Raw genomic sequence first — 6,264 nt, 5'->3', positions numbered from 1 at the left:
CCCACATCTCACCCCTTTCCCTTCTTCCTCTCTTTATAAATCCCTCCCTCCCTCTCCATCATCTGCTCTCTCTCTTCATCCTCCCTCTCCTCCTTCCTTTTGGATAGCCAGATAGATTTATATATAGGGATTGGATTGGATTGGATTGGATTGGATTGGAGCGAACAGCTCCACCACCCTCTTTCTTCTGCTTCCCTCCTCCATCTAGAGGCTAGAGCTGGATGAGTTGGGCGGAAACGGTGGAGGAAAAAGCAAGCATTAAAGCCAACGATTCCCTCTTTTATTTTATTTATTTGTTTATAATTGGTGGTGTTGTCGACGTCGTCAATCGGTTGATCGAATAAGGAGAGCTGAGCGGCGGAGGAGGAGGAGGAGGAGATTGTCGGATTGGTGATCGCGATCTTCTTATTGTGGAATCCTACGATGCTGCCTCGCAGATCTTAGACGCGCCTCTCCGATCTCTTCTCGCCTTCGCATCTGACGCGCCAGCTTCAGATCGGTGAGTTGCGATTCTTCTGCGTTTTTTTAATTTTAATTTTTATTTTTTGCTTTGCCTGATTGGAGAGCGTGGAATCCGATACAGTTTGTCTGATTTTGGTGGTGTGGATTTGGTTCTGTTTCGTCCGCGTTGTTGGATTTCGATTTGGCCGGTCTGGTTGGGTCGAGCATCGGTCTCGAGCTTTCTTCGGTAGATGCCTTTTGGGTCAGATCTACGCCAAGGCTACCGGATTTGTCGGGCGGCTGGGGGACGTCTTCGAGCTGTCGTTCGAGTTTGATTAGATCTAATTTGGATCGATGGCCTACTTCAAAGTGATTTTTTAATCGTTGTTTCATCCGATTGAGAGGGCATTATGTTGATCTTTTTCGTGTTTGTTTGTAATTGATCAAATTGGGCTTTATCCGATGACAATTGTCACAAGCGAAGTTTAAAGACGTTTAATTTGCAGAAAAGAGAATGCACACGGATCTTGGGAAGCTGTTCATCGGCGGGATTTCCTGGGACACCAATGAGGACCGCCTCCGGGAGTATTTCAGAAACTACGGCGAAGTGGTGGAGGCTGTGATCATGAAGGACCGGAACACTGGCCGAGCTCGTGGTTTTGGGTTCGTTGTGTTCTCGAACCCAGCCGTGGCTGAGCGAGTTGTCATGGAAAAACACATGATTGATGGCAGGATGGTAATTGTGTAACCTTCCCTGATATTTTTAGGCATTAATATGAACATACACATCCGTATAAATCTATGCCCATATGCTTTACTCCTTGCATATGTTGTGGATTTATGGGCTATAGATACTGTTTGTTGGTTTCAGAAAATCCTTGTTAAAGCAGAAATTTGTTAATGAGCTAATTATGCTGACTACTTAGCTGATCAATTTCTCAGGTTGAGGCTAAGAAGGCTGTTCCAAGGGATGACCAACAGATCCTTAACAGAAATGCTAGCAGTGTCCATGGCTCTCCAGGTCCTGGTCGTACCAAGAAAATATTTGTGGGTGGCTTGCCATCTACTATAACAGAGACTGAATTCAAGAAGTACTTCGATCAGTTTGGAACAATTACTGATGTTGTAGTGATGTATGATCACAACACCCAGAGGCCTAGGGGATTTGGTTTCATCACATATGACTCAGAGGATGCAGTGGATAAGGTGCTATATAAAAGTTTTCATGAGTTGAATGGTAAGACTGTTGAGGTCAAGAGAGCTGTACCTAAAGAACTCTCCCCAAGCCCTAATATGCGCTCTCCTATTGGTTCATATAACTATGGACTTAATAGGACAAACAACTTTCTTAATGGTTATCATCAGGGATATAATCCAAGCTCATTAGGTGGATATGGAATGAGGATGGATGGTAGATTAGGTCTTCCTAGTAGTGCAAGAAACAGCTTCCCTTCATACAATCCTAGTTTTGGTATGGGAATGAATTTTGAACCGAGTTTGATCCCAAGCATTGGTGGGAATTCCAATTTTGGCAACAATATTGGGTATGGACGTGGTTTGAACCCTTATTACAGTGGAAACTCCACTAGGTTCAATAGTCTGATTGGTTATAGTGGTGGTAGTTCAAACACTAATTCATTTTTCAGCTCAATGGCTCGTAATGCATGGGGTAGTGGTGACCTTAATTATACTACGAATTCTGCAAGTTCCAATGCCTACATGACCCATAACAATGGGAATCTTGGTGGATTTGGAAGTAATACTTTAAACTGGGGTAGTACTACTCCTATCCCATCTCAAGTTGAAGGGAACACTTCAAGTTACACTAGTGGGAATCTTAGTTATGGAGGTGCTGACAATAATTTTGACCTAGTCAATGGAGGTTTTGGTAGGAACAATGGTCCTAGGTGTTTTGAAATCTTCCCGTGCTGGATCAAATGGCGGATTCGAAGAATCCTATCCAGAACTCTATGGTCGCAGTTCAGTTTATGGAGAACCAACTTGGCTGTCTTCGTCTTCTGAATTTGGAGGTACTAGTTCATTTGACTATGCACTAGATAATGTGCCTTCAGATATTATAGGCAAGGGCTCTGCAGGTTTCCTGGGTGATTATAGCATTACCAATAGACAACCAGATAGAGGTAATTTTTTTTCTTTTCAAATATTGTCATTTTACTTTTGTATAAGCATTGTTTGTATAGCCTTGAGCTTGAGGATAAATATTAAATATTAAATGTCTATTTGTGATAACATTACTGGAAAGCTAGCCTACTGATAATTAATAGTTCCATGTTCAGGCTATGTTTTAATCCTTCAGCATTTAGGTTTACAAGTTATATATATTTGATGTGGACTTCTTTGTTTTGATGTTAGTAATAACATTGCTACTTATTTTCTGAGCAAATGTATGCATATATTCACTAATGTGCTTATAGAACTTGTGGATAAAAGGTTAATCTCATTTTCCTACTTCATTGTTCGCTGGATGTAGAAGGGGAGCCTTGGTACAATAGTAAAATTGTTACCGTGTGACCTATAGATCATGGGTTCGAGTCTCAAAACAGCCTCTTGTAAAGCAAGGAAGGCTGCGTACAATAAACCCTTCCTTGAGACCCTGCTGGATGTAATAGAACTTGTGTTACATGTTTGACCATTTCAGGGTATCATGGAATATACAAAATTAACATTCAAAATCACCAACCAACCAACCTTTTTTGCCCTATCAAACACTGGACAATGTCAGCTCTAGTTATCTATTATATGATATAGATGGCCAACAAATTCATTATCTAGATTATATTCAGGTTTTATGGTCAGTTAACTACAAATATGCTAACAACTTCAGACCATCTCATTATGGAAGAATGAAGATTGAAACAGCATAGGCTATAATTACATTTCTAACAGTTGCCTGGACACAATTCAAGCTCTAGAATTACATACCTCATGACACTGCTTCAAGATTGTGGATAAACGAAAAGGAGATAGAAGAGTTGCCCATTGGCCTTGAGACATATCCATATGGAATGTATATCATAGTGAAAAGTAATCCTTCATTAACCTTCCACTCCTTTTTGTGCATCAAGGGTGCTTGACCTAGTGCAGACATGGGTACATTTGGTATGTTTTTCCTGTTAAGCTGAAATAGCTCCATTAACTAAGAGATTGGTATTATTGGGCTGTTCATACTCTTGAATATTCACAACAATTATGATTGCAAGTTTTTTATGTTTATATTCCAGTTAAAGGCACCAAAATAATCTTTTGCTTTCAAGTACTAGCTGTCTTCTTGTGTACCTTAGCATGGCGCTGACATTTTCAAGGCCTTTATTTGCATAGATCGGAGCTTTCAAGGCTAGAAATCTTTTTTCCTTTTATAACTTTACAATCCTTCAGACTCTTAATATTCAGATTTTAATGTGTCTTAGGACTTCACACAATGGGCTCTCACATTCTTTCTGTTCTGCATGGTGACCTCGTCCACTTAGAGTGGTATTTTCAAATATTAATAGAAAAGCATTCTTTACCTAAGTATGAATGAGATTAAGGATTCATGTATTGTCATTTATCTTAATGCCTGAAGTCCTCAATCAAATTAATACAGGAGAAAACCATGTGCTCAATCCTGCTCATTAAAATAACCTTATTGGTCCATTGATTTGTTTGTGATTCTTTGCAGGCCACAGTTTAACTTGGTGGCACATAATTATAATTGCCCAACCGAATTTAGTTCATTTGTATTTCAAAAATTAGGAATGCCAATATGTTGTTTATCACCAGAGCACATTTAAGAGGTCAAGGTTTGCCAAGCAAACTGTGAAGATACTACTTAATGAGTTCCATCAAAAACAAAGTTTGGTGTTTATGCAAAGACAACAATATACCAAAATATTAATTAGGCTAGCTTTAGGTGGATTATTCCTTTTCATTTGTTTCTAGGAATGCTTTCCTGAGGCTTCATCTGCCATTCATTTTTTTTCTCATGATGCTATGTGAAACATTAGTACACACTTCAAGGGATAGTTCATTCCAATTATATGGATTATCATCTGCATTTACGAGATCTATATTTGAAGATGCCATTCAAATAACAGACAACTATACTCGTGCATTGCATGACTTATTCCTTAGCATTGCATGGAGTGTGTGGGAATGTTGGCATTAGATTGTCCCTTTTAGAATTTAATGCTTCTTGATCACTGGAAAGAATAACGTTTGCATGTTAGAAGCTTTGTATGCAGTGGCATAGAATGAAAATTCTGCTTCATAAGAAACTTAAGAGCTATAGAGGTTACCATTTATGTTACACTTAATGCTTCTTGACTTAATAGTGCCATCTTTAACAAATGACTTGTGTGCAACTTAAGGTCGTGCTACCATTTTTGGGTATGTTTGAACAATTTTTTTCCTGTTGTCAGTTTTTACTTGTCAAAATGAGAGATTTCTGCTAATTGCATGTGTAGCAGAGTGCTAAGTTTTTTTCTTCTCTATGTTTTTTCTGTTACAAAGTTGTCAAAGGAATCAGAACTTGGTTTATAGTTTGGCACACCTGAACATTTCCCCTTTTAATTATTTTCTAATATTCTCTTTTTCTTTTTGTTTCAGGAATTGCTACATAAAGCCATATTTTCCCAGGATCTAAGAACATCAATAGATGAACAATCATGAAGTCATATGCATGGCTTTGAATTTTACATATCTCATAAATGGTGTCGGTTAATTTTATAGTGCTAATCAGGGCAGAGGTCGAAAAAAAAAAATTAGATTCAGAAGATTCAAAATAAAGATTATTGTGTTGAGGTTTGCAGTTCAAGTTTCCTTCCACTTGTTAAGTAGGTTTTGTTTCAGCGTTTGATTGAGATGTAATCTTACGGCGGGATGCATTCAGATCCTTCTGAAAAAAAGGAAAACAACAAACTATTGTAACACCTGACAAAAATGTTGCTTCATGATTGCCAGGCTTCAATTTTCTTTTCTTTTCTTTTTCAAATTGTTTGTCGTTGGAGATGTACCAAGAATTTGTGTGCTTTTGTTAGCTTGGAATTCACAGGGATACTTTCTGTTCCCAAAATAACTGTTACATATTGTGACTCATTCTAAAATATAGAGGTTCGTCGGTCATATTCGTGTGTACTGTTCAATTGTTTTGCTATTTTTTTTCGTTTGTTTTCTATAAAGAACAATGATATGGCTTCTTTCAGTACTTTATTTTACAAACTTATCCACAGTTTGATTATTATTAAAATGCTACTATTCTATATTTTTCATTTGCAAAATGTTTCACTAGCAGAGCATTTCCATTAGCGCTGGGATTTGAAGCTAGGCCTGTTGACAGTAATACCATGTAGAAGCCATCTGTGTCAGCCCATGGAGACATTGAATTCTTCAGCAAAAGATAGAAATCCGTTATTCCAACGGTCTCTACATAGTCGGTTTCATGATCATTTAGTGAGATGGTAAATCAAAAAATTATAGTTGATTATGATAGACGAGGGCATTATCTCGGCTTCATCGAGATTCAACTCTTATTTATTTTAGCAATTCTGTTCCATTGTAATCAATTCAATTATGAATCCTTACAAATAAGGCACATACAAAAGGTTGGTCAAATTGTTTCATATTTACCTTTCATTTAAAGGGTTGAATTTCACTGTTTTCAAACTTACTCATCTTCTTATCGAGATTAATTAATGATTTATCCTTATAACTTTGATGATATATTGATATAACAAATACAAATTATGCCTTTTCTTAGTTTAACATATTATAGATATTTTAAATTTGTAAATAAAGAAATAAATTCACTATTAAAATTATATAAGT

At 37.4% G+C, this 6,264-nt stretch overlaps 1 pseudogene; it reads left to right on the top strand.

Annotated features, from left to right (window-relative positions):
* Positions 1 to 489: 489 nt before the first annotated feature.
* On the top strand, positions 490 to 5,562 carry LOC141821982 (heterogeneous nuclear ribonucleoprotein 1-like; annotated as a pseudogene).
* The last annotated feature ends 702 nt before the right edge of the window (positions 5,563 to 6,264 follow it).

The sequence above is a fragment of the Curcuma longa genome, chromosome 2 (genome assembly GCF_044706935.1).
Source record: "Curcuma longa cultivar G26 ecotype Majalengka, Jawa Barat chromosome 2, ITB_CL_G26_1.1, whole genome shotgun sequence".
Classification (NCBI taxonomy): domain Eukaryota; kingdom Viridiplantae; phylum Streptophyta; class Magnoliopsida; order Zingiberales; family Zingiberaceae; genus Curcuma; species Curcuma longa.
Note: the sequence above shows the minus strand (reverse complement) of the source record. Positions and strands in the feature narration are given on the sequence as shown.